At 48.0% G+C, this 26,978-nt stretch overlaps 2 long non-coding RNA genes across 2 annotated transcripts in view; both read left to right on the top strand.

Annotated features, from left to right (window-relative positions):
* LOC146395878 (uncharacterized) overlaps window positions 1-15,177 on the top strand; it is a 37,532-nt gene extending 22,355 nt beyond the window's left edge. Inside the window, exon 2 of the long non-coding RNA XR_014829925.1 lies at window positions 13,790-15,177. This is a non-coding gene — a long non-coding RNA (uncharacterized LOC146395878). The remainder of the gene's footprint in view (window positions 1-13,789) is intronic.
* The window catches only part of LOC146395873 (uncharacterized), a 979,457-nt gene that overhangs the window by 543,413 nt on the left and 409,066 nt on the right, over window positions 1-26,978 (top strand). The gene's annotated exons all lie outside the window — the stretch shown is intronic.

Here is a 26,978-nt window from a genome sequence, read left to right on the forward strand (position 1 = left end):
AGACCACTGCATTCCATCCTATGGTGTCAATACCGTTCACTATACTTTTATTTAGCACTTAGTGTGCCACATGTGAAAATCCAATGACTTTCTCTGATTCAGCCTGAATCCTGGGGCAAAGGACAGAGACAGAAAAGGCAAAGCAGAGTCGAGACCATGCTGAAGAGCTCCTAAAGAGCAAAGTAATAACCTCTGAGCTCTGGCTTATGGCTCAACTCCTGTCTGGGCATGGACAACAGGCCTGGGTCCAGAGTTGAAAGAGAACCCGGGTCTCTTAGCAACATATTTATGTTGGTCTGGCTTTGAGATGAAAGTGAGGACATGGTTTCCACTCCTGGGCAGCTGGGCCCTGGACATGGGAGAGAAATGAGGTTAATTGTTCCCTTCTTTAAGTTGGCCAGGGTCATTTTATTCCTACCACAATTCTGCTAAAAAAAGATACATGCTTATGTACGCAGTGCACATAGACACACACACATACACACACGGAACCAAAGAACAAATTAGCAACTTTTCTCACCAGGTCCTATCTGTAGGTCTGTCGTGAGGCAGTGAAGACCCCTGTGGCTTGAATGTCGGTGTCAGCACTATCAAGTGTTGATTGAGTTCTGGTCCCAGCAGTAAAAAGCATGTGTGAAATTCAAATACAGCATTTCAAACCCTTGAGCACTTCCTGAGAGTCTCAATGGCTTTAATAAGGGAAGGGCATCTCTTTGATGGCAAATGATTATCCTTCACAGTGCAAGCACAAATTGGATCATAATTAATGAATTTGATATACGTTCCTCCTTGCCATGGATAGGAGCTGGCATTTAGTTTCTATATATCTACATATCCATCACTTTATATTCTCCTCTACAAGGGGGGGGGGGTGCTGCCACATGCAAATGAAAGGTTATATATTTGTAAGCTCCTCTGTAGCTTAGCGACCAATTTGGAACAGATCATTTCTCTCTTCCTCCTTCTCTTCCTCCCTCCCCTCCTCCCCTCTTCTAGTACCATTTTGCAAATTCTGAAACATGACAGTTTCCTAGAGGGTTTAAGACTGTTTAAATGCCAGAGTCCCTGGTAGGAGGTGGGGAGGAGGCTCGATATGTCCAGTTCTCACCATTTTTTATTCCTGGTCTCTCCTTTCTTAGTATCTTTCTTCTCTGTTTCCTTCTTTCCTTATGGGGCACCAGAGGGGGTGAGGATAGTTGCACTGATGCCTAAAGGAGACATGATGAACATACCCTAAATCTTTCCAGGGCTGAAGAAGGTGAGAGAGCCACTGCAGAACTTGGTTCCTGTCCCTCGCTCATTCAACAAAGGTTTATTGAGTGCTCGCCATGGCCTGTCACTATCTTCCTCACCAGGACCAGGAAAACCAATAAAATACAGTTTCTGTTCTTCAGGAGTCACTGTACCTAGCCTCACTAATCCTTTTTTTTTTTTGCTTTTTTGCTTTTCAGGGCCGAACCCGTAGCATTCGGAGGTTCCCAGGCGAGGGGTCAAATCAGAGCCATAGCTGCTGGCCTACACCACAGCCACAGCCACACAGGATCTGAGCTGCATTTGCCACCTATACCACAGCTCACAGAAACACCGGATCCTTAAGCCGCTGAGTGAGGCCAGGGATCGAACTTGCATCCTCATGGCTACTAGTCGGATTCATTTCTGCTTCGTCACAAGGGGAACACCTCATTAATCATCCTTTATCCAAACCCCATCCTTTGCCAGTGCGGTTCCCTTTCTCTACTCCCCCACTTGCATTGATTTTGAGGCATCCCAAATGATGGACTCATTTCCAGGATGGGCACATGTGTTTCTGCCCAGTCTTCTTTGAATGTGGCCGTGAATCTGTGCCAGGGAAAGGAGGCTTCTTTCTAGACAGATGGCTGTGGACTGAATAGGTCCCCTCAAAATCCATAGGTTGAAATCTTAACCCCCCAGATGATGGTATTAGGGGGTGGGGCCTTTGGGAGGCGATTTGGACGTGAGGCGAGAACCCTCCCTTAGGACCTGCTGTACAGCACAGGGAACTCTAACCAATATTCTGCGATAATTTATATGGGAAAAGAATCTGAAAAAAATGGATGCATGTATGTGTATAACTGAATCACTTTGTCGCACAGCAGAAATTATCCCAACATTGTAAATCAACTAGACCTCAATAAAACTTTAAAAAGTGAAACAAAAAATTCGTGCCCTCATGCAAGAGACCCCCTAAGGATACAGTGAGAAGGCAGTGGTCTATGAAGCAGGAATCGGGCCCTCACCAGACACTGACTCTGACAGCATCTTGACCTTGGACGTCTCAGCCTCCAAGGCGGTGAGAAATAAATTTCGGTTATTTATAAACCACCCAGTCGATGGTACTCTGTCATAGCTGCCTGAAAGGACTAAGACACAGATGTAAGGAGAAGATAAAGGGCAGAGATGTTTCCTGCGGGTACCAAGTCAACAGTGGCCGCACAGGAGCATTGATTTTCAGCCTGGGGTGGGGGTGGTGGTGCAGGGAAGAGTCAGGGCCATCACGTGACCCCATTTCAGGGGCCACAGTGCCCATCCTTGTGTAGAAGGCACCCTTGCTTTAGGAAGAGCATGGACGGGTGGGTTTCCTCTACCCAGGGGTGGTCTCAAAGCCATGTGTCACCTTGTCACGACTCAGTTGACAAGGAGTTTGCCTCAGAGGGGCTGCATGTTCCCCAGGGAAACTGGCCAGAGCCAGGATTTCTAACTCAGATGCTGGGATAGGTGGTGGTCAGGAAGACGCACTCAGTCACAGAGGGCTTGGGTGTGAGCACCCTGTGCTCAGAGTGAGGACAGGCCAGCAGGAGGCGGTTGGGGACCTTACCTGCAGGAGCTGAAACCAGACCTCTCATCATTCGGGATCACCTGGGAAAGGAGCTGACATTGTGAGGCACGGCTAGAATCTCAGTCCAGCATCCTTTTGATAGAGGCAAAGCAGAGGAGGCTGTGGGTGTGGCATTGGTGGGGCCAGGGATTCCATGGTGATTTGACTCAAAGAGGCCGGTCAGATTCTGCATTCTGAGCGAGCCTCTGTGTCCATTTTCAACAATTCCCAAATTACCAGCAAGGTTGTTTCCCGGGGCCAACTGGGAGGTCCCTCTGCTGCTAGTCCCTTCCCAGGAGCACTGATGGGATAATCAGGATGAGGAAGGTGACCTTGTGGTTCCCTCTGGCCCCAGGCCACTGCCAGGGTGGTCTGGGGAGGGGCTGCTGCAGACAGACTGCAGAAGTCAGCCACTGTCCCCATGCTCCCTGGGGCTATGGGAAACGCTCACCTCCCAGCGTGGGGTATGTGACAGGCTGGGAGGAAGCAGACAGAGGGGGTGGCGCCAGCAGGCAGGGCTGGAGTGGTGCGAGGGCCTGTCTGGCGTCTGTGACAAGCCGGGTACCTGCCTGCCGGCCTCCGCCAGTGCCTGTTAATTGGGGAGGCGCAGAGGGAAATCGCGACTGAGATTCACTGGCTGGGCTCTGAGCTCACAACCTTCATCAAAGCCAGGACTGTGCCCCGACCGCCTGTCACCTCCTCCGACAAGTAGGGCTTGGCTGTGGGCTTCGTGTTTGGACTTCTTATTTAAATTTTTTTTTCCCCAAGAAAGGAAGGGCTGAAGGAGGCAGCCTATAATTGGGCTCGGAAAGGTGATGCTTGTCAGAGGAGGTGGAAGCTGGGGGTGGAGGCCAGAGTGGAGGAGGAGAAGGAGCCGTTAGCATAAGTGTGTTGCATGGAGTGAGGAAGAGGCCTCAGGCCTTTCCCAGGTCCCTCCCAGCTCCCCTGATGGAGTGTGTGGGTGCAGCCTGGCCCTTTGGTTCTGCCTGGGGTGGAGCATTCAGGCCCCTGAATATGCTGCCCCCTTGCCCAGATGGTAGACTCTGAATGAAAGCAGGAGGAACGAGCAAAAACAAGCGCACGCCATGGTGTAGGATAGAGTGTGTCTACCCCACTCACCCCCTGCCCGCCCCACACACACTGCTGTTGGGCAGGGTCCAAGGTGACCCGGCTTCAGCCGTCACAGCTCTCCTGGGCAACTACTACGGGAAAAGGAAGGGACTTGCTGAAGGTCACACCTCTGGTCAGAAGCAGGACCTCAAATATTACTCTTGGGCTCAGAATGATGCTGAGGATTCTGAGGGTTTTTTTGACTTCTTCCTTTCCCAGCCAATCCCATTTCCAGCCCACGGAGGTGATTAAAATCACGTCCTTAGAGATTTATTCATTTGGAATCAAGCTTAGCTCACAATTATACAGCAAATTCTCTAGGGAGGGCTTATATATTAAGCTCTGTCAGTAATTTCTCCCTTAGCAAGAATGATAAAGGCGATAAAGCGGTTGGGTACCTGGGGGCTAGTGTGTGTGTGTGTGTGTGTGTGTGTGTGTGTGTGTACGCACATGTTTTGGGGGCAGCTTGGGGGAAGGAAAGACTGATGAGAGGAAGATTCTGGGGGCCCTCCAACCAATTTCATCTCCAGCAGTATTCGACTCCAGCCTAGGTCCCGGGCTACCCCCTCCGACCCCGGGGGCAGGTGGGGCGTCTCCACCGAGACGGCCTCGCCAGCTGCTCCTGCAGCTGCCATCTCCTGGAGTCTGTGTGACAGAATGGGACCTGTGGGGAAGTGGCCACGTCAGCACCCAGCCCATTTTTGCACTCCGGCAGCTAATTAAAGCCAGAAAGGTAATTTACTGCTGAGGGAGAACGTGCGGGAGGTTTGGCTTTAGTTGAAATGGCCCCCAAAGAGTTATGGAAAGCTAAAGTGGGTTTTCAGAAGCAAAAGTTAATTGCTCTTCACTTAGCATTTCAGTGTCATGTGGCTCTGAGTTACACACATGCTGAGTGGAAGCCTTTACCCAGACAGGGGGCCTGGGGGAGGATGCTGGAGCCAGGGATTCCAGGTGCTGGAGGTCCCCTGGCCATGGATCAAAGTGCCACTCCTGTCCCCACCAGGGAGAAGGCTGGCCTGCTCTGGAATCTCAGCCTCAGGTGGGGGCAGGGCTCTGTTGGGCTCTGGTGAAGAGAATTATTGTGTGGGAGGAAGGGCAGGGCCCAGGGAATCATGGGAAGATTGTGGGAGGGGGAGGGCTCCCCATTCAGCCCCGACAGCCCTGTGACTTGGCCTTCTTGGGTCTCAGTGTTCCATTCTGTTTAACCATTGCCAGGGTACCTCCTCACCTTTGCCATTTGGTCACTTCTTTGACTCCTCCCCCAGCTCGCATCCCGGAGGCCATTCAGGCCATGTGACATATTTGATAGAGAGGAAGACTGAGGGATAGGCCATCCCAACATTTTGGGCCCAGAAGTGAACTTATGGGTAATGGCATTTGGGGGAGAAGATTAAAAGCATGAATATGGGAGTTGCAATTGGGGCTCAGCAGATTAAGAACCTGACTGGTACCCATGAGGATGGGGGTTTAATCCCTGGCTGGGCTCAGTGGCTTAAGGATCCGGCATTACTGTCAGCTGCAGTGTGGGTCGCAGATGCAGCTCAGATGCCCTGTTGCTGTGGCTGTGGTGTAGGCTGGCAGCTGCAGCTCTGATGCAACCCCTAGCCTGGGAACTTCCATATACCACAGGTGCGGCCCTAAAAAAAGGAAATAAATAAAATAAAAGCATGAATCTGGGTTCCTTCAGCCAGAAGGGGTGAAAAGTTCTGTCAGTGAGAAAGGACTCAGAGAGACATGGTGCAAAGCCGGCTTGCACAAAGCGTCTGGAGCTCAAGGCTGTGGTTACCTAACTACAGGTATGCTGAGCATCAGATGCAAAGGTTTAAAATAACTTCGACTGCTTCTGTTTAAGGAGATGAGTTGAGAGGCTCCCACATGATCTTTTTAGCTACCTTCTGGAGGGGAGGGTCCTGGGCAGCGGCGGGGAGGGAGGGGCACCACATTTAGGTTTTCAGTCCCAGGTGGCTTCTAAGTAGCAATGAATACACGATGGTATACAATGGGATCACATAGCAGGTGCGTGTCAAATTCTCAAGTTCGTGGGGGTGGGGAGTCCAGGAAAGTCCAAATATTTTCTGGAAATCCCTATATTGTGGGCACCTCGCCTGGAAACTCAGCAGTGAAGAATCCTTTCGTTTTTCTTGGCATTCCCTACTCTGTCATCCTTTTGTCCTCTTCAGGGTGAGGGGAGGAGGGAGATGGTGATGGAGTGAACAGAGAAACGCCCCCCCCCCCCACTCTCCACTATGTTCCTTTAAAGTTGTGTGGAGTGAACAGGCCTTTCTCACTGTTCCCTCTGCTCTCTGATCCCAGGACTTATAAAGCAGGCAGGAAGGTCTTTGGCCAAAGCATCTTCTGATAATATGAGCTCAGTGAGGAACTTTTGAATATATGGCTGAACAAAATTTAAAAGTTTTGTCTCAGAGTTCCCACTGTGGCTCAGTGGGTTAAGAACCCAACATAGTGTCTGTGAGGATGTGGGTTCGATCCCTGGCCTCACTCAGGGGGTAAGGATCCGGCATTTCTGCAAGCTGTGGTATAGGTCGCAGATGCTGCTAGGATCTGGTGTTGCTGTGGCTGTGGCTGTGGCGTAGACTGCAGCTGCAGCTCCAGTTTGACCCCTGGCCTGAGAACTTCCACATGCTGCAGTGCAGTCCTAAAAAGAAAAAAAAAAATTTTTTTTGTCTTATGCTTTTATTCCTACCACGGCCATTAGAATTGTGTCCATTCGTCCTCTGTGGACATGGCTGGGTACAGGGGTGCCTGGGGTTCAAGAACTACATTGAAAATAATTAAGCTCCCTGGAGACAGGAGGTGACACCCAGCATGAAGGCTTTAGCACTTCACACACACAATCTTTGGTCTCAGGAAGCAATCAGAGCACCGTTAGTCTGAGAGCATTGGAAATGGGGTAGAATTCCTCTCGCACAAGCCATCTACACAGTAATTACAGGGCTTCTTGGCATTATTAAGCCTTCTATGAAAGGCCTCCCACTCTTATTCCAAAACGTTCTGAGTCCAGGAGCATCGGGTCAAGTGGTCCCCACCTCCTTTGAGAATGAGCTGGACAGCTCTGACCAGGTCAGGATCTGGGCAGGCTGGAATGAACTGAACATCAGTCAAAGATGGTACTTAGGTCCTGTTCTCCTCTACAAACCCACTCTGCCGGGGAGTCCATTGTCTAGCCAAGGGCCAAGTTCCCATTCTGGTATAGGCCCGAATGAATGAGCTGAAGTGGCCTTGGATTTGGCAGATGAGGTTTTAGAGCACATAACTGCTTTGGGATAAGTACCAAGTGCTAAGGAAACACAAGGCATCGTTCACTTTCACGCTGGATGCTGTGAGTGGGAGAAAAATTCGCATCTTTCAATCAGCTTGGTTGGGGGATGGGTTGTCTTTGGTGATCTTGTCCCAAAGCTATGCATCTGGGAGAAACACAGAAGCTGGTGTGGCCAGGGATTCCCTGTCTCCTTCACTTCATGCTGGATTTTCCAGTAAGGGATGTGGGATGTAGAGGAAGGATACAGGGTCCTTCTTGTTGGGAGGGGGTGGTAGTGCCTGCAGGTGGATGCCTCTGGAAAGAATTTGGTTTCTGCCATATTATTTATTTTTAGGGCTGCACCTGCAGCATATTGAGGTTCCCAGGCTAGAGGTTGAATTGGAGCTGTAGCCACTGGTCTACACCACAGCCACAGCAACCCGGGATGCAGGATGAGTCTGCGACCTACATACACCACAGCTCAGGGCAATGCTAGATCCTTAACCCACTGAGCGAAGCCAGGGATCAAACCTGCATCCTCATGAACACTAGTCAGATTTGTTTCCACTGAGCCATGATGGGAACTCTGGAATGTCATTTTCTTATGGATGCAAATCCTAACATCTTATTGGGAGGAAGTAAGAGTGGGATTGAGAAGCATTACTTAGATGGAGGGAAGAGAATGGAGCTACTGATCATGGTGCACTATTAGGTGGAGAAAATCCAGCAAAGGGCAAGGGAAACACTATAAATTAGCAAAGCTATGTCTTTCAGAAAGAGGGATTTCATTCTCCCGCAACACGAAGATTCCAGCTCAGTCATCCTAAATGATGTGTGACTCTTCTGTCCTTGAAGGCTTCTGGGGAGAAAGTTCTAGAACCATATATCTCTATAGATGGTTATCCTACAGATGACTAAATTGAATCTTTTAGCCAGAGAGCAGACCACCCAAAAGGGAACCCAACTCAGATTGGTTCTTCTTAATCCTTTTCACACAAGCAAAGGTAGAGAGGGGCAGATTCGAGGCCCCAGGCACTGGATGGCCTGAAATGTCTCAGAGCAAGTGGTAAGTGTCTAAATGTTAGTGTTTAATGTGAAAAAGTCATCCACATTTTGTATGTCCAATCAAAATGTACCTGTGTTTTTCTTTTATCTTATTCAATTTTTTTTTTCTTTTTATGGCTATACCTGTGGCATAAGGAAGTTCCTAGGCCAGGGATCGAATCAGAGCTGCAGCTTCAGCCCAGGCCACAGCCACAGCAACTCTGGATCCAAGCTGCATCTATGACCTACACTGCAGTTTGCGGCAACGCCAGATCCTTGGCCACTGAGCGAGGCTGGGAATCGAACCTGCATCCTCATGGATACTAGTCAGGTTCTTAACCCACTGAGTCACAATGGGAATTCCAAAATTAATTTTTTTTTAATTGAAGTGTAGTTGATTTACATTATTGGGTTGGTTTCAGATATACAGCGAAGTGATTCAGTTATACCTATACATTTGTGTGTGTGTACCCTTATAGGGTGAGATGCCTGTGTTTTAATATAAAAACAGTATTTTGTATTACCATGAGGAAAAATACAGGCTCACATGCATGTTTCTTGGCTCTTTCAATTAAAGGAAGTAACATGTTTGCCAAGACACGTGGTAGGGAACACAAAATTAGAAGGGCAGGCAGTGGCCTATCACTGTCAGTGGCCTAGATCATTTTGCTTTCTGAGAATCAATACAAAGGGTGACAGCTTTTCACTAATTTTTGAGCCGAATCAGGGTAGTAACTGAGGAGAGCTATCTTAGAAGTGCTTTCTCTCTCTTGCTGTGCTTGCCAGGAGAGGGAACGCTCAGGGGGCACCAGAGCCCAGGCAGGGGTCCTCAAGTTTCCTCACTGTGGACTGCTTCCTCTGCACAGGAAACTGCCCTGTGTCCACCCCAGGATCCATGGGGTCCCTCAGGCCCCCCCAGCTGTGGGAACCCAAGGGTGCAGGACCTCCAATATGAAGAGCCCAGCATTACCCTATTTGGCTTTCTTATCCAGCCTTTTTCAGTGGCAAGTAGCATCTTTTAAGGAAAATAATGGAGCTAAATTTCCTTTTGCAGCCCATCTCAGCCCTCAGCTGCCCCCGCAGGCCACATCTCTGCGTTGTTTCCGGAGGCGTTTCCAAAATTAAGAATTAAGGTGCCCCAGTGAATTCCAAAATGCTATTAACATTTTCCCCCTGATGATGTTCATGGTCAGGGGCTTTGAACCTTCCAGCCTTGAAATGGCATGAGAGTAGCCATTGATGCTCTGCCATGGCATTGACAGACCAAAAGAACGGGATGGTGGGGACCAAATCACTGCTGGGTCTGGGCTGGTTTTTTTCTTTTCTTTCTTTTTTTTTTTTTTTGTATTTATATTTCTTTTTTTTAAATTACTCAATGAATTTATTACATTTTTAGTTGTACAATGATCATCACGATCCAATTTTATAGGATTTCCATCCCACAACCCCAGTGATCCGCCCACCCCCCAAACTCTCTCCTTTGGAAACTATAAGTTTTTCAAAGTCTGTGAGTCAGTATCTGTTCTGCAAAGAAGTTCATTCTGTCCTTTTTTCATATTCCACATGTCAGTGAAGCATTTGATGTTGGTGTCTCATTTTATGACTGACTTCACTTAGCATGATAATTTCTGGGTTCATCCATGTTGCTAAAAATGTCAGTATTTCGTTCCTTTTAGTGTCTGAGTAATATTCCTTTGTGTATATGTACCACCTCTTCTTGATCCACTCCTCTGTCGATGGACATTTAGGTGGTTTCCATGTCTTGGCTATTACAAATAGTGCTGCAATGAACATTGGAGTACATGTGTCTTTGAGTCATTGTTTTCTCTGGATAGATGCCCAGGAGTGGGATTGCTGGATCAAAGGGTAGTTCTATGTTTAGTTTTCTGAGGAATCTCCATGCTGTTTTCTACAGTGGTTGCACCAATTTACAATCCCACCAACAGTGTACTAGGGTTCCTTTTTCTCCACACCCTCTCCAGCACGTATTGTTTGTAGACTTTCTGATGATGGCCATTCTAGCTGGCGTAAGGTGGTACCACATTGGGCTGGGGTTTTGTCTCCCACTTCCACCCATCGTCATTGCTCGACATTCCTTAGGGTTTGGCTCCCACTGAAAGTATCCCTCCCTGATGCCCTTGTTTCCCCTGGTCTGAGGTTTGCCTCTTGTCACCCCCACTTCCCTAACCAGGGTCATCAGAGCAGATAGGGATCAGACTCCTGCTGCAGGGGGAGTTCTCTGAGTTGCTGCAGCAGAGGCTTGGAGGACATTCAATGCTGGACTTATTCTTGGATGGATTTACTTTGGAGAATAACCTCATCCACCTCTGAGAGAGGAAGCACCAGCCCATTACTGTCCCACTGTGAATGACCCTAAGGGTAAGCTCTGCAGCAGCTGCTGGTGGGAGCAAGGGCTGAGAGAAGAAGGAAGAAAATCAGAAATAGATGCTTCACCAGCCCTCTGGGCACATGGATAAAGTTGGCAATGGGTCTAGAAATACAGACCAGTTGTGTCTCCAAAACCCAGGGCTCCAGCACACAATGTGGATGGCTTCTTCTTTTCCTCTCTTCTTCTTCCTCTTCCTCTCGCCCTCTCCTTCCATCTCCTCTCTCCTCCATGTCTCTCCTTCTCCCATCCCTCCCCCTCTTCCCCTTCCTCCTCCTTCTTCTTCCTCTTCTTCTTCTCCTCCTTCTGCTTCCTCCTCCTCCTTCTCCTTCTCTCTCCCCAACTCCCTCCCCCTCTGTCTCACTAACTTGTTGCCCCAAGTGGAAGGAGCCTGCAAATAACTAAGATGTGCTTTGGAAATGGATCTGATGAGTCTTTTAATAGAAGAAAATCATCATTATTTCCCAAGAGTTCACATCCCCATAGTGTTTTTATTAGCAGCCTCTCTTCTAAATAAAGTTCAGTGGATTGATTTTGGTTGGCTTTCCTCATTTTAAATATTCCCTTAAATTATGGCCATGGATATAGTCCCGTCGTCACTATTGTTATTACAGTTATCAGCATCAGTGGCTCCTTTGTAATATTTATGTCACACTTAGAAAGCTCTCAAAACACTTCAGGTGTATTACTTTATTTGTCCTCGTAGCATCCTTGTAAGAAAGGGAGGGGACGCCATTAGAGCTGAACACTGAGCACGGACCTCCCCTCTCTGTGAGGACAATCCCCTTGTTGGGGTATGGCCAGAAGGAAGCCCTCTGCCCCATCCACTGTATACAGTGGTCCCTGTAACAGTGGGGGATTGTTTCCAGGACTGCTTCAGATACCAAAATCCATGGATGCTTAAGTCCCTTACGTAATGGGGCAGAACTCAGTTGGTCCTCCATGTCCGTAGGTTCAGCATTCAACCAAGCTCACAGGATTGACTCTGCTCCTCTACTTCCACCTGGAGCAGAAAGAGATTGAGCCAGGACAGTTTACAGCCACCTGGGTCTGCACCTGAGAGGACCAGGATTCAGATTCAGGATGGGACAGACAGTACTCACCTGTGGGGGCTCTGGAGGAGCAGGGGCAGGATCCTTGGGAAAGGCCATGACCTCCTGATACCAACTTGCCTTAGCCCTCATTTAATATAGGGGACAATGTCTATGGAGGTCCCCAAGGGCCCCAGATTTCCAAGGAACAGTGGAAAGACACTGGCATGGGAGTCAGGAGATCTGAGTTTGAATCCTGGTTCTGCCACGGATGAACTTTGCTTCTTGGGCCAATCCCTTAATGTTTCTGAGGCTTCATGTCCTCATTCATAAAAATGGGGTGGGAACATCTCCTTTCTGGGTTTTTGTGAGGATTCCATAGGATGAGCTATATGGACGTGCAGCATTCGAAAGACACAGGTGAGCAACAACGTTTGGGTCCCTTTGACTTCATTTAACTTTCTCTCCTAACAAAATCTAAACTGTCTAGTCTGATTTTGAGAACTGAAAAGGAAAATAGAGAACACCACTTGGATAGGTTCATCATTTTAATCAGTGCCTTGTCGGAAATCATGTATTTTCTTACTTGCACTGCATAAAAGCTAGTAATCAGTCATTAGTGTATTTTGAGGCGTGTGTTAGGAAACAGCTGGACTGGAGGACAGCCAGCCCAGGCTGCATCCCCTTCTGCCACTGACCAGATGGAGGCCTCTGAGCAAACCTCTTGGCATGCCTGGGTCTCAGTGTCCTGATCTGTAAAATGAAGAGCTGGGAATACAGGATCATGACATGACAGATGAGCCTCTCAATTCTAGAATTGTACAAGTCGTGGTTTTTAGGGAAGAAGCCAAATGATGTGTGTGACCTTTTCCCTTTCATCTTCTGGGTGGTCTGCACCATGAAAAGCAACCCCTCTGACCCCTGGTTGGCCCCAGGGTCATTGTCAAGGGACCCAGGAAATGTTTTGTAGCCCAGGAGGAAACAAATGACCTCTAGAAGGCTGGTGAGTCAGCCTGGGCTCTAAGGTAGCTGCCACTGTCTCAGACTCAGCGCCCACATGGTGGTGAACCCCGGCCTCCCTCCGGCTTCCTGCCTCGCTCATCTGCTGGCTGGAGAAGCTTGGAGAGGAGAGGAAGGTGGGGCCAAGACCAATGGCAGTAAATGTCTGTGCACAGAAGCCCAGCTTCTCTGAGTCCTCAGGGTTTGGGAGGGCTGCTGAGGGCTGATGCATGGTCCCCAGGCCGCTGTGCTGACTGCCTCCACACAGGCACTGTGTCCAACAAGACTGTCCTTAGTTGCTGGGCTCGTCCCTGCTGGTCTGGGCTCTCATGGAATCTCCTTGAGCTCCCCTCCCTTAGGGGCTGCCCAACTCCAGTGCTCCTTCTGCATCATCTGAAGAAGCAGGGGAGAGTCTTGGGGGGATGAAGGGTTAGGACATCCTCTCACACAAGTTTCCCTGCACACAAATGCATGGGGAAGAGCGTGAAACACAAAGAAGACTTTGCCTTGCATGATTCACCCCATACTTTATTTTCTTTCTTGAGTTTTTACAACAAAACAAAACAAAGCCTAGCTGCCTTTTCTGTTTATGTCAATGAGTATTTACAAGGGCAACTCACCGACGCTGGGCGTTGTGAAGCTCTCATGGGGAAGAAGATTCTGTCTCTGCTCTCCAGATGCTCGCTTGGGTGAGGGAGGGGGTAGATAGACAAACACAGAATTAATGAGGATAACCCAGTAGCTGGTCGGGTATGCTTTTGTAGAATCATCAGCTACTATGGAAAAACAATTTGAATAGTCAGTGTCAAATTTTTGGTTCAGAAGTAGGTCTTCATTTGGACCTTAGATAATTGGTTGGGTTACTATAAAAACCCACTAGAGGGTGGGGAAGGGCATTTAGGATAGAAGAAGGCATAGTTCAAGGGAAGGCAAGGTGATGGGAAAGAGAATGCTGACAGCGATTCCTTCATTCCCCTCAGTCCATCCTTGAGGATACACACGCTGGGAGAAGTTTCAAAAGCAGTGTCTAGTTCTGGGGGTGGGGGGAGGGAAGTGCAGCTTTTGTGCATGTGCCTCCATGGGGTCTAGTGCCTCTTAGAATTAATTCTCTGTTCTTATTGCAGGTTGTTTCCTAGTTTATCTGGACCAGAAGCACACAGAATCTTGACTGTACCTTTAACAGTTAGGAAAAAACAAAACAAAACAAAACAAACAAACAAACAAAAAAAACAAGCATGGAAAACAAGCTCTCAAAGGAAGTATGAATGAGAACTTTAAGTGTCAACATCATCCTTTAATCAATGTTGAATACTCCTCCTCCTCTGGCAGTAATATACTTTGAAGTGGAGCTGGAAGGAAGTAACTCTTTCTGATTTTCTGGGACTGTGCCCATGCGAGACATCACTAATCAAACCCAGCATGCCTTCTTCCTGACCGAAGCTTCTCCTAGGAGTGCAGTGCTGTCCCAGGCATCTCTTGCCATTCAGCTTGTTGTACAGATGAATCCCATTTGCTAGTTTTTGTTTCAAAGTATTAAAACTTGGAGTTCCTGTTGTGACTCAGTGAGTTAAGGACCCAACTATTATCCATGAGGTTGTGTGTTGGATTCCTAGCCTTGATCAGTGGGTTAAGGATTCAGCATTGCTGCAAGCTTTGGTGTAGGTCAAAGACTCAGCTCGGATCCCATGTTGCTGTGGCTGTGGTATAAGCCTGCAGCTGCACCTCGGATTCAACCCCTAGCCTGGGAACTTCCATATGCCACAGGTGCATCCCTAAAAAGAAAAAAAAATTCCCTGCCTTTTCTTCCAGTCTCCCTGTGATTTAATGGTATAAATATTAAATTCTAAGAGCCAGAAAATAGGTGAGAAAGTATAAGAAAATATACATAGAAAAATAACCCGTGGCTTAGATCAATTTTTCTCAACCTGGTTTAGGTCTGAATCTCTTGCTTATTTATAATGCGATCACTGGGCCCCATTTCAGACTAAATCAGAATTTCTGTTATTGGAACCTGAAAGTCAACATGTCTACCAAACATTCTAAGTAATTCTTCTACAGGACACCCAAGATCAGCCCACAGAACTAGGTTTGGGAGCTGTACACTTAACTTAGGATTTTTTTGCCTTGTCTATGTCCTTAGTTGGTTGGCAAAAAAATTACCATATTCATTTACCATGGCTGAGCGACCTTAAATTCCATGGCATTCCAGGTACGAAAACAGTAGTCATTTGGAAAATGGAGATGAAGTCTCCAATTTCCAAAGGGATCGGTCATTTGGATGAGCACGGATGAGCTGCTTTAATAAAAGAAATCAATTTTTAAGATGTATCTGAATTATTATGTATCCATATTATCATTTGGGCTTGGTTTTAAGAGGAAATTCAGAGAGAGAAAAGTAATTTATGTTGACCAAGAAGACAGATCATCTTGAAATTTCTGGTTATGTAGTCACTGTTTGAATCTACTTGACTTTCTGAATATTACAATCAAAATAAACACTATACCTTGTGCATCTATTCTGTACTGGGTTCTTCACTAGGACTGTAATATACACTGCTATGAAGAACTTTTTATTGTTCCCCAAAGAGGAATCTGAGGTTCAGAAAAGTTAAGCCACTTGCCTTGAGTAATATAGGACATGGATGTGAATCTTGATGCTAGCTCCAAATCTTTTATCCTTATCTATTATGCTCCACCTGCTGTTTCCAGGAAATATTCTGTTCTATCCAAATCTTTTATCCTTATCTATTATGCTCCACCTGCTGTTTCTAGGAAATATCCTGTTCTGTTTCCAGGAAATATCCTGTTCAAACCAAGAACCTCTGGTCAGAACTGAGATGGGCTCTTACTAAACCCAGCAGCAGTGGTCTGTTAAACTCTGGAATTCTTATTGGTTTGATCAAAAGTCATCAAGTTTAGTACTAAGTCTTTATCTGTCTCCTTTTGCATGAATAAAGGTTGTCGGACCATTTCAGGATTGTTCTTCTGCCCCAAATTCATTTTTATGAAAAGTTAAAAAGCTCTTCCTGAAGTTCCCATTGTGGCTCAGCAGGTTAAAGACCCAACATTGTCTCCCTGAGGAGTCAGGTTCAATCCCTGGCCTTGCTCAGTGGGTTAGGGATCCGGCGTTCTCTGAGCTGTGGTGTAGGTCTCGGATTTGTCTCGGATCCAATGTTGCCTCGGCTGTGGCGTAGGTCAGCTGCTGTAGCTCCGATTCAACCTCTAGTCGGGGAACTTCCATATGCTGCATGTGAAGCCATTAAAAAAAAAAAAGGTGATTCCTTAATATTATTGTTTTTTTTAAAAACCACCACTGTGATTCTTACACATGTGACTTTCCATGGAACAACCTGGGTGCCTCTAGAGTGTATTCTAGGATGTGTGCTTAGAAAGGGCATGCCCGGTGTCCAGTAGACAGACCCATGAGCAGGGTATGCAAGAGCACTGACCAGTGGTCCAGAGGTTTGCTTTACCTGTAGCTCTGTTATCTTAGGCTGGTCCTCAGTTTCCATGCAAATCTGTTGGACTGAAGCCTATAAAGATCTCTTCTTTTTAAAAAATTTTATTGAAGTATAGTTGATTTACAGTGTTAATTTCTGCTATAGAGCAAAGTGACTCAGTTATCCTCCATGTACATTCTTTTTCATATTCTTTCCATTACGGTTTATCACAGGATATTGAATATAGTTCCCTGTGCTCTACAGGAGGATGTCATTGTTTATCCATGCTAAGCTCTCTCTCTCTCTCTCTCTCTCTTTTGTTAACCCATACTACCTGGGAACCTAGCTCTCTTTTTAGATCTCAAATATCATGATCTGGAGAAAGTGTCATCAGGTGGCTGGCAAAGAGGCTGACGGGGCTTTGACAGGGATGCCATCATCACCATCCTCATCAGGCTGGGATGGGCAGAGGGGGGACAACTCTGGGGACCAGTCTCTAGCATTTTCTTCAGTCCCCCTCTGACTTGCTCCTTCCTGGGCCTGAAGCTGCCACTCTCTTTTCTCCTGAGACAGTCCTGGTGGGTTCCAGTGCCATATTCTTCTCTATTTCCTGTTGGGGTGAATTTAAAGCCTGGGTCTTGAAGCAAAAATTTCAGTAGCCCTCATCATGCATAATTTCTTTGCACCTGGAAGTACCCATTCACACCCCTTATCTCCAGTGGGCTAGAACTGCCAGGGCTGCTTGGGTGGCAGCATGCTTATATGATTTAGAGGGATTCGAAGCTGAAGAGACCTTATTGGACATTGAGTCCAACTCCCTTACTTCCCAGATGAGACCAAGGGCCTCAAGAGGGAAAACAGCACAAGGACACCCAGCCAGATCAAGAAGGAGTTGATACCATGTTTTCAGATTTATACTGCGCATATCAGAATGACACTGACCCCACAGGGCTGGTGTGAAGGCATTGACACAAGCTAACACATCCAAAGCACCTGGGTAGAGTTCTTGGCCTAAAGGGCCATCTGATGGAAGGTGAAAGACAAACATCATTTGACATCACTTATATGTGCAATCTTAAACATGAAAGGATACAAATGAACTTCTTTGCAGAACAGAAACAGACTCACAGACTTTGAAAACAAACTTAGGGTTAACAAAACGGACAGGTGGTGGGGGGAAGAATAGACTGGGGGTTTGAGATTGGCATATGCCTACTGTGGTATATGGGATGACTGGCCAATGGAGACCTGATGTATAGCACAGCGAACCCTACCCAATATTCTGTGGTAATTTATATGGGAAAAGAATCTGAAAAAGAATGAATGTGTGGACATGTATAACTGAATCACTTTGCTATACAGCAGGAATGATCACAATGTAAATCAACTAGACTTCAATAAACCTTTAAAAAAATGAAAGAAAAAAAAAAAAAGGAGTTCCTGTTGTGTCTCACTGGGTTAAGAATCTGGCTAATATCCATGAGGATTCAGGTTTGATCTCTGGGCTTGCTCAGTGGGCTAAGGCTCTGGTGTTGCCAAAAGGGGCAGTGGAGCTCGCAGCTGCAGCTCAGGTCTGTGTAGCTATGGCTGTGGTGTAGGCCAGTAGCTGCAGCTCCGATTTGACCCTTCAGCCCCGGAACTTCCATATGCCACAGGGGCAGCCCTAAAAAACAAAAGAAAGAAATATTATGGATTAAAAAAAAGAACCATCTGATACAAGTTGTCCTCTCCCTTCCTAGATCTCAGATCCTCTGCTGCCCGTCATCCTCACGTCCTCACAGAAGCCCTGTGTTTTAGACTTTACTAGTCCTTATTCCCCGGCTCATCAAGGCGTGCGCAAGTAAGCCGAGCTGTCCCACGTTGAATCATTGTTCTCATGGTAAAATCTGACTTGGCGCATGTGATGCACTCAAAGAATGTTTGGCATTGCTGCCCATCCCTTGGGACTCCTAATCCAGTGCTCTTTCCATGATACCACGCCTGAGGACTTGCGGGTGGGGCAGAGCGCCTTTGAATGCTATGAATACCAGCGTGGTGACAGATGCATGAGAACACATGAGGCCACCATCCCAGTAGATCTGAAGTCGGCCAGGGTCATCTTATTATCAAGCATTTATTAAGGCTGCTCTGTGCTAGGGGCTCTGCTTCCTGCTGTGATGATTCTAAAAATGAAGAGGATGCAGGCCCTGCCCTCAAGGAGCCTAGAGACAGACTTAGACATAAATAATTCAGATGTGAAGCAGGTAGTCATCCATGACTATGATACTCTATATATATAGGAGGAGGTACAGGGATTGGGACCTCACTGGTTGACATGGTGGGAGGGGGCAGGGCTAGGATAGGGTGACCCCGAAATGTCTCTGTCCAGCTGAGGGCACAGGACCTGGGTGGAGAAACTCAACCACAGGGCCATGCTATGTGTCACAATGAAAGGTCGTCAGGGCCTGCCAGAGAGGCCAGCCCCTGAGCTCCTTGGCTCCCATGGCTGAGTGACCACAGCTGGGTCACTGTCCTTTTTTCTTCTCTTGCTCTCTTTTTTTTTTCTTTTTACAGCTACACCTGCAGCATATGGAAGTCCCCAGGCTAGGGGTTGAAACGGAGCTGCAGCTGCCGGCCTACACCACAGCCACAGCAAAACCAGAGCTGAGTTGAATCTGTGGACTGTGCTCAAGCTTGTGGCAACGCTGGATCCTTAACTCACTGAGTGAGGCCAGGAGTCAAACCTTTGTCCTCATGGATACTAGTCGGATTCTTTACTGCTGAGCCATGACAGGAACTCCATACACCTCATTTCTTGAGCAGTTTTGCAGAATGGGAGAAACCCCCACCCCTCTTCTTGCTCTGAACTTGTGGGGCCGGGGAGTGATCAGTTGGTCTAGATTTCTGCTTCTGTATGGAACTGCCCTCAACTGCGCAGATAGGTAAGAATCTTCAGTCCACACAGAGAAGGAGAAAATGCCATCTTTTGCTCTCTTCTCTGTTTTGGTGGGTGCAGGTGCGTGGGGGTTGGTTATAGCGATGGGGGAGGGATGGCGAGGGGACTCATAGGTCAGTGCTTGGCAAGGGGAGCTGGGTCACTCAGGACAAATATGGCCTTGCTCTCTATTGGCAGGTTCCCAGAACTGCTCTAACTGTGCCCCACCTGTCCTGGATCCCCCTCCCCCAGAGCTGCTGTCCCGCCTGCGAGCAGGGAGGCGATGATGAATTTCCCCCAAACGGCATTACAGACAGTCATAAATAATGCTTTGCTCTTTGGTGACGGCACTTTCCATTAGAGCTGCCTGCGCTGGGCTGTTGCAACCCCCAGTCTTTTGCTGGGGACTTGCAGTAAAATTTATCAGCGAGCTTTCTGCACCTAATAAATCATTCCCTCCGGGAGCCATCTGGCAGATAAGGCCAGAACCCACATGCTCTGCAGAGGCGGAGCTGGGGGAGAGCCGGCCTCAATGGGGCCCCAGGCCCTGTGGAGGGGGGACTTTCTCCCCACCAAGCCCAGGCCTGTCACCCTCCTCCTGGCTTTTGTCATCAGACTCAGGATGACAGCCCTGGATAGGGCAGCTGTTCCCACTCACAGTCCTCACCCTGTAGACAGGCCTGAAATCACCCCTTCCTGGTGCTCTCCTCCCAACCCCCCACCCCAGGTGTACAGAAGGCCCTGGGGGCTGACGCCCAGCAAGAGCAGGGGTGCCCCAGGGCCAGGCAGATGCTGTGACAGGCATGAGTCTCCATTAATTGAGTCCTCCTTGGCGGCTTCTAGCCTCTTAGCTGTTGGCCACTGTGGAAACAATCTCACAGTGATAAGAAATTTCCTGCTTGGATGAATGACACCAAGGACTGTCTCCTTGTAATTCAGGGTAAACGTCCCCTGGATACCCCCACTCTGTCTGAGCAACAACTACGGTGGCATTAGAATCTTCTTTCAAATATGGGTTCTGGAATTCCCGTTGTGTCTCAGTGGGTTAAGAACCTGACATAGTGTCCGTGAGGATGCAGTTTGAATCTGGCCTCGCTCAGTGAGTTAAGGATCCAGTGTTGCTGTGAGCTTTGGTGTGGGTCACAGATGCTGCTTGGATCAGGCATTGCTACGGCTGTGGTACAGGCTGGCAGGGGCAGTTCCAATTCTAACCCTAGCCTGGGAACTTCCACATGCCACAGGTATAGCCGAAAATAAAATGAAAACATATATGGGTTCCTTTCATTTATATACATTTAGGGAGGGTCTAACGCCAGCTGACCTAGAGGCAGAGAGGCAGAGATTCACAACAGCAGTTCTTTCCTTCAGGTGCCTAAGGTTGGGTTGGAGAGACGGCTTTAAGCCCAGCTTGGGCACGTGGTGGCAGTGCCTGCCCTCACAGGGAGACACAGCGCTTGCAGGGGCCCTCCTTGCAGCTGAGGAAGGCGGGAGAGTTTGATGTTCTGGTTGTGGAGTCTAGTGCCCAGCGCAGTGCCCGGCACATGCACGTTGAGTGTATAGGAGGGGATGTGGCAGCAGGTGAAGTCACTGACACAGCCACCAGTACCAATCTTCGATAAGACTAAAACGGATCAGCTCAGATGTGGGCCTCTCATCTCCAGCCACCAAACCCTGTCCCAGGCCTGAGGTCACCTGTGTCCTGAGTCAGCCTGACCATGGGATACTCTGAGCCTCGGTGTTCACACTTACAGAACAACAGGCAAAGTCAAGGCAGTTTTTTTTTGGGGGGGTAATTTTTAATATTTTGCTACTGGAATATTTTCTAACTTGTCCTTTGCTGATGCCTGATTTTTTTTTTTTTTTTTTTTTTTAATTTTAGGGCCGTACCCACAGCATAAAGAAGTTCCTGGGCCAGGGATTGAATTGAAGCTGCAGCTGTGACCTACACCACAACTATGCAATGCTGGATCCTTTAACCCCCTGTGCCAGGCTGGGGATCAAAGTGGCAGTGACCTGAGCCGCTGTAGTCAGATTCTTAACCCACTGCGTCATGGCGGGAACTCCGATGGCTGATTTTTTTTTTTTTTCTGAAAGGCAGGAAGCTGAATGGTAAGAACAGTCAGAACTCTTCTCTCTGCCCAGCCTACCTGACCACTTCCCAACCTTATTTTAAGGCCTGAATATGGGGGCCCTGGGGCAGGCAGAGCCAAGCTACCCGAATTCTTCCCCAGGGGCAGGAGGTGGGGGCTCCTTCTGCAGAAGGACACTTATCAGGCCACCTCTGAGTGCTATGGACACACCTCGGGTAAAGCATGAAATGGGGTGCCCTGATGATGCCTGGCTTAGCTATACATTTAATTTGGTGGTAACTGAAATTTGCCAACAATGATTTGCATGTAATCTGTGATTTCATTTTTCAATTAAAATTGTTTCCTTCCCGCAGATGGAAAGTGCTTGGCTCTGGTTCCCCTCACAGCACTTTGCTAACACGAATCCCCTACTTCTTCGGGGGCTGGGGTGAGGGGCTGGGGTAGGGTGGGGAGGGGAAGGTCGAGGCCCAGAGGGGAGGTCAGGCGGGAGGGCAGGACCCAGTGGGAGAGGCTGAGCTGGGGGCTGGGCTGATGCGAAGCTGGGCGCCTCCTGCATTCCTTGGGGGCCTGGCAAAGAAGCTCCAGCTGGGGACTTCTGGATCTTGGATTCCAGGTGGGCAGGCAAGGGAGGGTTGAGAGGATAGAAGGTTTAGACAGAGGTAGGAAGAGCCCATCAATTCTCCGCGGCCAGGGCGAGTCTGGGAACAGGACCACGGAACTGGGGAGCGGCAGGGGTGTGGTGGGGTCGGGGGAGGGCCTGGTTGACCTGAAGGAAATCATCTCTGTGGGCAGAGGTGGCCTCAGATTAGGCAAGAAGACAGGAAGCAGAGTCTCCCGGGGCCTACAGGCTATAGATTCCCAGGTTTTGGATTTTCCTTTGTCTGTTCAGTGACCTTGGGCTAGTACTTCATTTCCCAGTCTCAGTCTCCCCAACCTCCCTAAGGGCCTAAAGATGAAGACCTCCCTGAGCGGGGGCTGGAAGAGGCTGCCTGTGGGTGTGTGAGGATCACCCCCAGGGCAGGGGCCCCCGTCCTTAATACCGATTGCCCCACAATGGGTAAGAGGTCAGTAAAATCTGTTACAATGGAAATCTGTCCAATGAGATGGTGTGAGGGGAAGGGCATTTTATAAGTCCCAATGACCCATTTTCTGTGCGCTTCCAGCGTTATTATTTGTGACAATGGGATTGGGTATTTGACTCCTGGCTGGGCTAGTCTTAGGCTGGGCCCTGGGTGGGGAAGATCCAGGTATAAGTGTCTGAGTGCTTCTCTGGGAGGCTCTGGTGTCGATGGGCTACTGGAGCCCCAGGTCCTGCATGTGTGTCAGGGGGAGGCAGAGGGAGGAGGGCTGGGACAGGGCTGCTTTCTCGGCCTGAGCCCATCTGCTCAGTGGCTGGTGTGAGAATCACACTTTGCATTGGTTGGGCAATTTCATGATGGTGGGACAGGCCTTGAGGGGGTTTGTCACAAGGAGAGCCTGGGCCAGTGCAGGAGAGAGACAGTTTGCTTCCTGGTTTGGTTCACATGGCCCCGCTGGAGATGGGATGAAGCCCCATTTTAAAAATTAGCAGCAATAGCAATTTGGGCTACAGCAGCAGTGCAACCGCTTTGCTTTTTTTTTTTTTTTTTTAATTCTGCTTTTCGCTTTTTAGGGCTGCACCTGAGGCATATGGAAGTTTCGAATCAGAGCTGCAGCTGCTGGCCTACACCATAGCCACAGCCACAGCAAGCCAGATCCAAGCCACATCTGTGACCTACACTGCAGCTTGCAGCAATGCCGGATCCTTTACCCACTGATTGAGGCCAGGGATCAGACCTGCATCCTCATGGATGCCAGTTGGGTTCTCAACCCACTGAGCCACAATGAGAACTCTAAGGCATACCGCTTTGGGTAGAATTCTCTTTGTCAGTGCAAGACTTTTTTTTTTTTTTTTTTTTTTTTAAGTCTGATTTCTTTCAAGTAGAGATAATCCTTTCTACCTGGTCAGACAGCTGAACTGTTTTCATTTTTTTTTTTTCAAATTCAGTAATAAATCTGCCAACCCTGCAAGGCTTGAGCCAAGGGCTCTTGCTGCATCGACACTGAGGTCTCGTAAAAATGGTGTAAAATAAAAAAGAAAAATGCATATTTCACACTTTGTCTGCTTTGGGTTATGGCAATGCCCAGCTCATACCTGTTCCAAACAGCTGACCTGCCCACAGAGTTCAAGTGCCTTCTGCTGGCCTGGAAAAACCATCTCTCTCTCTCTCTCCCATTCTCCCTCCCCTTCCTCTTTTGCCCCCAAAAGCACTTTTTGCCTGAGGGAATGCAGGGCTGTTGGGCTGTTGGTAAGTCCACTATGATGGTCCAGTGCTTTCCAGGAGGGAGAGGGCATAAAAGCCTCCCTTGCACACGTGTTGGTGAGTAAACACATACACACACACATCTCCCCCTTCCCCACCCAGCTGAGTGTTCATTCCTGCATTTCCTCACTCCCCCCAGATGCACATTTAAGTAGAATGTATGAATATCGTTTTCTTTTTATTGAAGGCTGTCTTGTGTTTATCACAGGCCATTTTCAACCATGACCAAATCCCGAAATTAGCTTGGTTACCATTCAATAGAAACAACCAACCCTTCCAAAGTTGCCCACCTCTAGTATCTGATACAAATCTGCAAAGTCAGAAGGGTCACTTTAAGTTCCCCAACACGCTGTATTTGTTTCCACATTTTGGACTTTACCCCACACAGTTCTCTTGCATCGATTCTTCAAAGCATACCTCCTCCTTGAAGCCTTCCTGGATTACTCCAGTTTATAGTGTTCCATCTTCACTTGGGACTTGGTCAGCTCCTAGAGCTCCCATTACTCTCCCTTGGTCAATAATTATGTACTGCTTTTTAATTTTTTTTTTAAAGTTGTTGTCACTTTCCTATTTTTAAGAATTTTTTTAGTCTTTTTGTCTTTTAGGGCCGCAGCCACGGCATATGGAGGTCCCTAGGCTGGGGGTCCAATTGGAACTGTAGCTGCTGGCCTACACCACAGCCACAGCAATGTGGGATCCGAGCTGCATCTGCAACCTACACCACAGCTCACGGCAATGCCAGATCCTTAACCCACTGAGTGAGGCCAGGGATCGAACCTGTGTCTTCATGGATGCTAGTCAGATTCGCTAACTGCTGAGCCACAACAGGAACTCCTATTTTCCTATTTATCCATGACTTTTTTTTTTTTTTTTTTTTTTTTTAAATAGCTATGCTCATAGCATTTAGAAGTTACTGGGCCAGGGATCGAATTCGAGCCACAGCTGTGACCTACACCACAGCTGTAGCAAAGCTGGACCCTTAACCTACTGTGCGGGGCTGGGGATGGAACATGAACAAGAGCTGCTGTAGAGACAACATTAGATCTTTAACCTGCTGCGCAGCAGGAACTCCACACCAGCGAACTCTTAACCATCACTTTCTTATTTAACAGTTCTATTCCCTTGTTAGTCAATAATGTCTTACCTGTATTTCTGGCCTTTCCCCCGAAAACACATGGTAGGTGCTTAGTAAATGCTTGTCCAAAAAAAAAAAAAAAAGAATGAATGAAAGTTCCCATGTGGGGTGTGAGTATGGCTCTGTGTGATGGCTTTACATATATAGTTTTAATTGAAGTATAGTTGATTTACAAGGTCGTGTTAATTTCTGCTGTACAGTAAAATGGTTCAATTATACATATATAGACTTTTTTTTTTTTTTCTTTTTTGGGCTGCACCTGCAGCATGTGGAAGTTCCCAGACGAGGGGCTGAATCAGAGCTGCCACTGCAGCTGCAGGCCTACACCACAGCCATGGCAACACCAGATTTAAGCCACCTCTGCAACCTAAGCCTCAGCTTGTGGCAATACCAGATTCTTAACCCACAGGGCGAGGCCAGGGTTCGAACCCATATCCACTAGTTGGGTTGTCAACCTGTTAAGCCACAACAGGAACTCCATACACACTCTTTTTTATATTCTTTTCCATTATGGTTTTTCATAGGATATTGAATATAGTTCCCTGTGCTCTACAGTAGGACTCTGTTGTTTACCCATTCCATATGTAATAGCTTTCTGGCTTTATCTTTCCTGATTGGATTAGAAAGCAAGACCCTTCCCACCTCCAAGGGAGGGGAGAGTCTTGACTTGTGCCCATAAGATGTTTCCTCTTGTTTGGATGATGCTGGCTACTAGGTAACTGTTGAATGTCAGAAACAGCTTCAGGGCTCTCGGTGCAAATCCTGTGATTCCCACGTCCCACATCCACCATCACATACGCTGTTGAGAGTTTCGTGGTGGTGCCTCTTGCTGTGTCCCCTCCCTCCCTCCTTGACATCCCTGTACACGCCCCAGTGTAGTCTGTGTTTAGTTTAGAGCAGGGAGTTACTTCAATTTTAATTCGATTTTCTTCCAAACGTGTTGAGTGCTGGCCGGCCTGCTATCTTGCGAGGCCTCTGCTTTGTGCTTCCCACCTCAAGGCCTCTTTGGGAATTTGATTTGTGGTCGTGGTTTGTAGCTGTCACTGATTTCTTTGTTGCTGTTGCTGCTACTGCTGCTGCTGCTCCTGTTTCCTTGCAGCTCGATTTGGAGCTGTTTGAGTAGTAAAGATGGTTTACACCAGCTCTTTTGGCAATAATGGCATTTATGTGCTGAAGTTATTTCCAACACCTATGATATGTGTATACAAATAGATCCACGCAGGGCCCCTAGACTGGGGAGAACAGACTCAATAAAAATCTTCGAGATGGAGTATAAACAGGTGTCTGAGACTAGGGCTAGGCCAGGCGGTTCAGAACGCAAGTACCTTCCACCCCCGCTCTTGGCTCTGAGTGGAAGCCGTACCATAAATACTTTGCTTAGCGTTGGGAGGCGTAAGAGATATTTTTGTGATCATATTTATGGGCTCAGTGTTCACTTACGTTCTTTTGTGCTTCTCACATTCAACTTGCCCCTTTTTTATTCATCGACTCTCAATGGTTTTAAACCTTAATCATCCTGGATTCTGGGATGGGAAAAAAATGTGCCAGGAAACACTGTGCTTGGCCTGTAAAATTGGTGGCCCCTTCTTCCACATGGCTGCTGGGTGGGCAGGGGTGGGGGTGGGGCGGGGAGACCAACTTGGGTGAACCATCTGAGCAATGCCCCTAAGCCCTGTCGTGGGGCTGTGGTAATCCTTGTGCAAAGCAGGAAATAGAAAGTCTGGAACCTTCAGAGCAGGAAGCCGATTGCTCTTACCAGATGTGGCTCTGGCCTCTGTATTTGGGTGGTGTGGGCGTCCTGGGTGCCGAGGCCTCCCTCTCTGCCCTCATCTCTGGAGCTCAGAAGGCACTGGTCCCCGGTCTGACATGTGTCGGGAAGTGGAGGCTGCATGCTGACCCCCTGGGAAAGGTCTGGATCGCCAGGAGGTCAAGAGTGACTGCAAAGATGCCTGGGCTCTCCGAGCTGATGGGCTGTGCCTGACAGAGGCCCAGGAAGGGTGTTTCGGTTGTTCTCCAACTTGTAAATGCCAAGCAGAAATCTTGTCGCAGTTCCTAAATGCCACATTTCGGCGTGTTTATTGTTTCCCCCCCTAACGGGGAAAGATGGTGAATGAACTAATAATTCAGGAGCCGAGAACATGTTTATTTGATTTTTAGAGCTTTAGCAAATACAGTGTGTACAAAGCCCGGTGCCAACAGCATGCATAATTCCTCCAGGAATGGGGCTGATAGAAACACAAAGCTTGCGTGCTTCGGAATGGTAACCAATATTTACACATCTGAGTGACTAATTCTCTCCCAGGCAGGAGAACAATAGTCAGTAATAGTCAGGTACATGAATGCAGATCGGGCCTGTCTGGTGACTTGGACATTTGACACATAAACAAAGTTG

The sequence above is a fragment of the Sus scrofa genome, chromosome 15 (assembly GCF_054392235.1).
Source record: "Sus scrofa isolate SSC_HxYL_T2T_F1_AM1 chromosome 15, Sscrofa_HxYL_maternal_Yorkshire_Landrace_v2.0, whole genome shotgun sequence".
Classification (NCBI taxonomy): domain Eukaryota; kingdom Metazoa; phylum Chordata; class Mammalia; order Artiodactyla; family Suidae; genus Sus; species Sus scrofa.